A 9107-nucleotide genomic window follows, 5' to 3' on the forward strand; every position below is an offset into this window, starting at 1 on the left:
GACACAGGACTGAGAGCTCAGGGCTTGGGGGAGTCCCTGTGGTGTTTTGCTCTAAGACACTCTCTAGCCCAACCCCTTGGGGTGCCTGGCCAAGCACTCAACATCAGCAGATGGCAAAGCCCGTGCTGGCAGCCAGGTCTCCGTTCCAGGCTGCCTCCCTCTCCCAGACCATAACGTCAAGGATGCGGGCCCATTTCACAGTGGGGGCAAGCCTGGGTACTCCAGTTTCTCCTCATGGCCAGTCAGCTCCCGAGGGGACAGTTCCTGTTTCCCACTGCGGAGTCACTCATGACCGCTTGGGGACTCTCCAGCTCCTCTCTCCTGGGTCTGGCCCCTCCATGGTCAAGTCCTTTGTTCCAGTGGAGGCTCTGGAGGCAGAGAGAGCAGGGTTAAATCCTGGTCTGCCACAAAGGGCAAGTTACTTAGGCCTGTCTGATCTTCAGTGTCTTCTCCTGTCAAATGGGAATAGTAATCACACCATTTCAGTGTGAAGAGAATGAAATGAGCTAGACTAGAATCAACAGCCTAACACGGTGGCTCTCAAAGTGTGGTCCAGGAGTCCCCAAGACCCTTTCAGGGTAGCTTCGAGGTCAACACTGTTTTCATGAAAATACCAAGATGTTATTTGTCTTTTTACTCTCATTTTCTCACCCTTGTGGTTTCCAAAGGCTACTGGCTCTGGCAGCTGTTGGGATGTGTGCTGTGTATTCTTCTTCTTAAAATATTCTCAGTTTCAATTTATAAAATGGTAATGATCCATAAACAGAAGTCTGGGGCTATCAGTAATTTTTAAGGGGTCTCAAGACCAAAAACATGGAGAACCACTGGACCAGCACAACACTGGGTGCTTAGTAGGTTTTTCATTGGCTCTGAGCTGTCTTCTTTGTCCTGTTTCCCCATTCCTTGATGCAGGGAGTCCCTGTCCTTTGCATCATAAAGGATGCATTTTATTGTTCATTTACTCCCAGTCCTATTCGCTGCACCTGCCCATGTGGAAAGACTCTAACTACCAACTTGATGCCTTGGTAGTGGTTTTCCTTTTCTCATGTTGCATGAGCCCAAGTGCCCACAGGCCAGTAGTATTATTACCTTACTATGTTGATTTCATCCTAGCGAAAAAAAAAAAAAAAATACAAAACAAAAACAAATACTTTTGACTGTTATGAAGGCTGAGCAGCCTCATAGAAGTTTGTCATGGTCAGACGAAGACCTGTGTGGACTTGCTCTGGCTGGACAGAAATCGGGGTGCACAGGAATGTGGCTTTAGCTTTGGTAGTTAGGCAAGATCTGCTTTGCTTTGTCTTCAGCCTTTGGAAGGCCACATCCTCAAATGCCTGCTTCAAGATACTGTGTCTTCCCCGAACCTGAGGGTGATCAATGATCTTGTTACTGTCTGTGCATGTTGTTGTATTAGTCGGGGTTTGGTCAGAAAAACAGAAGCCACTCTAGGTATTTAGAGAAGGAAGAGGTTCAATACAGGGAGCCAGAGGCATTCACAACCTCACAAGGGCAGCAGGAAGAAAGGTCAGAAAGGCCACTTTGAAATCTGGAAGTTCAGAGATCCCAGGGCAGTGGCCGTGAATGGTGTCAGCTTCCAGCAGCATCGAAGTGGGGGATTCTCAAGGAGATGCCCCGAACGCCATGCAAAACCCCACAGGATCTGCTGCTGCTGTCAGCCTGCCTGTCCTGCCTCCTGAACACTGGCTTCTCCTTCTCTTCTGCATCCCTCTAACTAGAGAGTGCCTCTCGTGGGTAGAATCTAACCTGAAGCCTGCCAGCCAGGGAGTCTGGGAAGTGTTGTTTCCAGGCTTCTTGCCCCTATGGTTTGGGTGATTGCTTAGGTCAGGGAGTTGACACATAGTATCTCTCGTGGTTGCATATCATAGCTAGCCTGTGAAATAATGGTGGTTGTATGAACAAAGTACATCAATCAGATATACTGTTTATTAGCATTTTTTTTTTTTTTTTTGCATTTTCTGTGTTTTGAATATTTCCTCTTAATTTTTTTTTTTTTGAGACAGTCTCACCCTGTCACCCAGGTTGGAGTGCAGCGGCGTGATCTCGACTCACTGCAAGCTCCGCCTCCTGGGTTCAAGCAATTCTCCTGCCTCAGCCTCCCAAGTAGCTGGGACTACAGGCCCCAGCCACTATGCCTGGCTAATTTTTTGTATTTTTAGTAGACAGAGGGTTTCACTATGTTGGTCAGACTGGTCTTGAACTCCTGACCTCCTGATCCACCTGCCTTGGCTTCCCAAAGTGCTGGGATTACAGGCGTGAGCCACCATGCCTGACCCTCTCAAATTCTGATAAGGATTCTAGATGTATATTTTGGAGAAAAACAGCTCCTTGAAATATATGTAATTGTATGAGTAAAATGATGCAAAATGTAATGATGATTGTGAATGCTGTTCATATTATGCAAAATGTAAGTATTAAATTCACATAGTTTAAAAAATGAGAGGCTAGGCGCAGTGACTCACACCTGTAATCCCGGCAGTTTGGGAGGCTGAGGCAGGAGGATCGCTTTAGGCCAGGAGGTCAAAACCAGCCTCGGCAACATAGCAAGGCCCCATCTCTACAAAAAAGAAATTTTCTAAATTAGGAAACTAATTAATAAAATATTAAGAAAATGCATTATCTCTAGCTGAGAAATAATATTGTCTTTTTTTAGTAAGTTTATGGAGTTTAATATTAAGCTTAATAAGAGATTAATAAGAATTTGCATGATAATTCTAATCTTTGCAGAACTATTTTATTCACTAGCATTTAAACATTAATAACTGTAATTTTTAGCTATTTAATTTTTTAGGGCAAACATATTTCAGGAATATATTCTACTTGGAAATTCTTCACATTTTATTAAAGATTAATTAAAAGTAGAATGTCAGTTTTGCCACCAACCTCAAAATTTCACAAGGTGGAAAAAAAATCTAAAAATCACATAAACATGTATGATAAATTATATTCAATCCAGAAATAATAAAGAATATTAGTCAGGTACAGGGGCTCACACCTGTAATCCCAGCACTTTGGGAGACCAAGGCAGGCAGATCGCTTGAGCTTGGGAGTTCAAGACCAGCCTGGGCAACATAGTGAGACCCCATCTATGCAGAAAATAAAAAACAAAATAGCCGGGCATGGTGGCACACACCTGTAGTCCCAGCTATTCAGAATGCTGAGGTGGGAGGATCACTTGAGTCCAAGAGGTCCAGGGTGCAGTGAGCTGAGATCGCACCACTGCACTCCAGCCTGGGTGACAGAGTGAGACCCTGTCTCAAAAATAGAATATTAAGAATATGAAACAAAGAAGTGCTAGAGGAAAATAAGGGGCTCTAAACACACTTTGATCTTCCTAATCATCAAACTTCATAACAACACATTTTTGTAAAAATGCTTTAAGAAGGTAACTCTAATTTATAGTTTTGATTTCTGGAGACTGAATTTTTAAATTATCAGGATGATTGCTGTAGACCACCAATCATTTTCATAAGCTGAAGATAAGAAATGTTACAAAGATTTTCCTAAGTTATTTTATTCATTCCCTATTTCTGCTGTAGCAAAGTAACCACAGATTCAGTGACTTAAAACAACACACGTTTATTTTCTTACAGTTGTGGAGGTCAGAAGTCCTAAACAGGTTTTATTGAGCCCAGAGTTATGAGCAGCATTGTGTTTCTTCAGGAGGCTCTAAGGGAAAACTCCATTTCCTTGCCTTTTCAGCTTCTGCAGGCTGCCTGCATTCCTTGGCTTTCAGCTTCTTCCTCCATCTTTAAAGCCAGCTGTAGTATCTTCAAATCAATTCTCCCACCACCACCTGCCTGCACCCCGCTCGCCCCCTTGCTCGCCCTGGCTCACATTTGCTCTTTCTCTCACCTCTTCTTCTTTTGTCACACCTCCTCCTCTGACTCCATGCCTCTGCCTTCCCCTTATAAAGGCTATGTGATCACATTAGGCTCACTCAGTTAATCCAGAATAATCTCCCCATTTCAAGATCTTAATTTAATTACACCTTGAAAATCCCTTTTGCCTAGGGAACACTCATACACTGTTGTTGGGAGTGTAAATTAATTCAACCATTGTGGAAAGCAGTGTGGTGATTCCTCCAAGAGCTATAAACAGAAATACCATTAGACCCAGCAATCCCATTACTGGGTGTATACCCAGGGGAATGTAAATCATTCTATCATAAAGATACATGCACGTGAATATTCATTGCAGTACTATTCACAATAGCAAATACATGGAATCAACATAAATGTCTATCAATGACAGAATGGATAAAGAAAATGTGGTACACAGACACCATGGAATACTACACAGCCATAAAAAAAGAACAAGATCATGTCTATTGTGGGAACATGGATGGAGCTGGAGTCTCTTATCCTTAGCAAAGTTACACAGGAACAGAAAACTGAATACTGCACGTTCTCACTTAAAAGTGGGAGCTAAATAATGAGAACACACGGACGCAAAGAGGGGAACCATACACGCAGGGGTCTACTGGAGAGTGGAGGATGGCAAGAGGGAGAGGAGCAGAAAAAATAATGAGTACAAGGCTTAGTACCTGGGTGACAAAATAATCTGAACAAAAAACCACTGTGACATGAGTTTGCCTATATAACAAACTTACACATGTACCCCTGAACCTAAAATAAATTTTTTAAAAAAGAAACACTACAAAATCAAAAAAGAAAATCCCTTTTACCATGTAAGGTAATATGCTCACAGGTTTGAGTTATTAAAATGTGAACATCTTTGTGGGCTATTCTTTCTATCACAGTTATGAATCATAAAAACGTGTTACTGAAAAACATATTCCAAAATTGCATTGCCTTGAGTCAAAAGGTTAGTGATATCATCAAATGTGCCAGCTAAAAGTGAACAACTACTTAGTAATGTAAATGTGCAGTATAATAACTGTCGGAAGAATCCGGCAACTGACAGTGCTGTCTGTTTTCCTATATCATGTCAAAGTTTAACATTTTAATAACTAAAATAAGATTTTCGTAGTACAATTATAAAAATTGAAATTTAAAAATAAAATTACAGGTTTATTTGTTTATCTCGGAAGGTTTTCTGTGATCGTGATATTTAGCTTTTGTTGAATATCTATTTTGATACTTTGGCTTTCAGTTTTAGACTAAAATATATTTTGGATACACTTTTGCTAGGCCTTTCCAAATTGATGTAGCACAGGGGTGGAGAGATAGTAATGCTACTTTTTTTTTTTGAAATGGAGTCACGATCTGTAGCCCAGGCTGGAGTGCAGGGTTGCAATCTTGGCTCACGGCAACCTCTGCCTCCTGGGTTCAAGTGATTCTCATGCCTCAGCCTCCCGAGTAGCTGGGATTACAGGCATGCACCACCACGCCTGGCTAATTTTTGTGTTTTTTGTAGAGATGGTGTTTCACCATGTTGGCCAGGCTAGTCTCAAACTCCTGGTCTTAAGTGATCCACCCACCTCGGCCTCCCAAAATGCTTATTTTTCTTTTAATAAAACATTATACTTTATGCTCAAAATAATGGATATATCATACATTGAACTTATTTGAAACTTTCATTGTATATTTTCTGTTATTTGTACATGGATGGCATGAGACTCATTCACTCACCGAGAACAGTTATTAACATGGTAGGAGATAAAAAGTCTGTTTGTGTAATTTTAAAAGTTCTCTCTTTTTATAAATGGACTTTCATAGTTTTAATTTTTTTTTTTTTTTTTCTTTTTTGGTGGCTTTCGTGATTTTCTAAGCTAACTTCCTGGAAGGCAGGATTTAAAACCTGGATAACAATATTCCAAGGAATGGCACTATGACGGGCATTCCTGGTTTTCTGGTGTTCAGCTGACTGACACTGGCCCTCCAAGTCCCTGTTGATGGGCCAGGCTGAGGGCTGCAGGTGCCTCTGTGCATATCCAGGACATGTTCCTCACTTGAGCAACCAAGAGGCTAGGCAGAGTCTTGTTAGAGCAGAAGCCATTTCCTATTTCAATTCATTTCTCTCTCTCTTTCTCCCTCTCTCTCTCTCTCTCTCTTTCTCTCTTTTTCTTTTTCTTTAGACAGGGTTTTGCTCTGTCACCTAGCCTGGAGTGCAGTGGCACCATCATGGCTCACTGCAGCCTCCAATTCCTGGGTTCAAGCAATCCTCCCGCCTCCACCTCATGAGTAGCTAGGACTATGCATGGGTGCCCACCATGCCTGGCTTATTTTATTTTATTTTATTTTATTACAGGAATGGGGTCTCACTAGGTTCCCCAGGTTGGTTTCAAACTCCTGGCCTCAACAGATCCTCCAGAAAAGTTTGTGCAGAAGGAGTGGCTTAAGTAATTCATTTGTGTAAAGGTTAAGAGTAAGGACCCTACTGGAGAAAGGGATGAGGGAGAAAGTTTAATCCAAGGATCAACTCCAGGGGTAGGGCAAAGGAATAGGGGTTGGTGATAAGGGGCAAGAAGTAAGCAGAGACCAAAAGAAATGCGGAAGAAGTACTTGTGTTAATTTTCTAGGGCTGCCCATAGCATCACAGACTGGGTGTTTTAGCAATAGAAACTTATTGCCTCACAGTTCTGGAGCCTGGAAGTCCAAGATCAAGGTGTTGACAGAATCAGTTCCTTCTGAGGGTTCTCGGGGAAGGATCTGTTCCCGGCCGCCTCTTTCTTTGGCTTGCAGGTGGCCGTCTTCCCCTTACATCTTTTCATATCGTTCTCCCTCTGTGTGTCTGTCTCCACATCTCCCTTTCTCTGGGCTGGGTACCATTCTAGACCTTTTATGCATATTTGTGCATCTAATTCTCAATATCACTCTGACATAGTACTATTTCCATTACTCTCTTGCAAAAGGGAACTAAGGTACAAAGACTGCTAGGTGGCAGAGCAGGATTTGAGCAGCCTGGCTCTTAACCATTTTGTGGTTACCTCCCAAGTGCATGCAATACAGAGCTACTGCAGGGCTGAGATGGTAGAAGACAGCCTGGAACATTACCAGTCATGGCACATGAGTTATTTAGGAAGAAATTATACTTACACTTCAACAAAGCACTTCAAAGATTGGGGTGCACCCACGGCCACTGTTTTACTACACAGTGTCTCTTGGCTGGGCCCAGGGGTGCAGGGCTGGAGATTGGAATTAGGTAGCTTCAAATGGATTCTTCTACCTTGAGTTTTCTTTTGCAATAGCAGCAGGATTTGTATGTTAGATCCCATGACCGCCATTTCATTTCATTCTCAAAAGGAGCCTGATTCAAGAGAATCGAGGCTCACAGGGGTTTAAGAACCTTCCCAAAATTCACACAGAGAGGACGGGACAGAGCCAGGACTAGAGGCTGGGTTTCCTGACTACTGACCCACAGCAGCTGCTGCTTCTTGGGACCCTGTGGCTTCCCCAGGGGACATGTCCTTCCCCAGGAGAGTGTGGGCATGAAGGGATTCTTCCCGGGACAGAAAAGCATCCATGTGTTCGGGGAGCTCCTTCTGCTCCTGCTTCTGTGTCTGCTTCTGCTCTGGGAGGGCAGGGTCTCCAGCTCTGTGCTTCCGCAGCATGGAATACAGGGTCTGGCACAGAGAGTCCTGGATAGGCAGGGCTGGAGGGGACCTGGAGATTGCCTTGTTTTTAATCATTGTTAAAGCAGCAGAACATTTTTCCAAATGGAATATACATGGAACCCCAATACAAAAAGCAAATAAAAGCAGCACTGTTGAAGCAAGCGTGGGGGTCCAGTCCTAACCTTTAGCCTCCTCTTCATAAGCTCCTGCCCAGGAGACTCCTGGGAACCTCTTAAAAACCCTGAACTTCAAGGAAATTCAGAGTAAAAACTGCCAACCTCATCCACCTTCTCCACAGCTGGGAAGACTGAGACTCAAGAGTGGGGAGGTGACCTCTCATAGATCCCTAACAAGGGTGCCAGGGTCATGAAGACAGGTGCCCTGACTCTGAGTCCATACTCTCTCCAGTACCCCCACCCTTCTATCTTCATAGCAGGTATTCAGTAAATATTTGTTAAATGAATATGTAAACTTTCCCAGAAAGCCTTCCATGATTTATCCCCTGTCCTGACCCCACTTTCTTCACCCTGAGAGCCTTTTTTTTTTTCCCCCCCTGAGACAGAGTTTCTCTCTTGTTGCCTAGGCTGGAGTGCAATGGCACAATCTCGGCTGACTGCAACCTCTACCTCCTGGGTTCAAAGCAATTCTCCTGCCTCAGCCTCCCGAGTAGCTGGGATTACAGGTGCCCACCACCATGCTCAGCTAATTTTTGTGATTTTTAGTTAGAGACAGCATTTCACCATGTAGGCCAGCTTGGTCTCGAACTCCTGACCTCAGGTGATCCACCTGCCTCGGCCTCCCAAAGTGCTGGGATTACAGGCATGAGTCACCACTCCTGGCCCTGGGAGCCTTTTTTGATTCCTGAGTTGGTTCCAAGCACAGAGCAGGTATTCCATCAACATTAGTCACGGCTATCTCTGGTATGATGATGGTTCTGTTTCTAAGGCCCATGGTTACCCAGATGAAAGCTAAATTCATACCAAGACTGCAGCAGTGCCTACAACATTGCTATGTCATGGGGTGCCAGAACTGCTGGTGACCTTCCAGGCCATCCCACTCTATTCCACCTTCACTAGTAAGGATATTTTTTTTTTCTTCCATCTTTATTTTAGTTTCAAGGGGTACATGTGCAGGTTTGTTACATGGGTAAATTACATGTCACCTGGCTTTGGTGTACGGATAATGTTGTCACAGGTAGGTATAATACCCGATAGGGAGTTTTTCAATTCTCACCCTCCTCTCACCTTTACCCTCAAATAGGCCCCAGCATCTATTATTCTCTTCTTTATGTCCATGTGTACTCAGTGTTTAGCTCTCACTTATAAGGGAGGACATGGGCATTTGGTTTTCTGTTCTTGCATTAATTCACTTAGGATTATGGTCGCCAGCTCCAACCATGTTGTTGCAAAGGCCGTGATCTCATTTTATTTTGTAGCTGCACAGTATTCCATGGTGTAGACGTATCACATTTTCTTTATTTAGTCCACCAGTGATGGACATCTAGGTTGACTGTATGTCTTTGCTATTGTGAATAGTGCTGCGATGAACATACATGTGCTTGTGTCTTTAT

The sequence above is a fragment of the Rhinopithecus bieti genome, unplaced genomic scaffold (genome assembly GCF_001698545.2).
Source record: "Rhinopithecus bieti isolate Rb0 unplaced genomic scaffold, ASM169854v2 scaffold_4908, whole genome shotgun sequence".
NCBI lineage: Eukaryota > Metazoa > Chordata > Mammalia > Primates > Cercopithecidae > Rhinopithecus > Rhinopithecus bieti.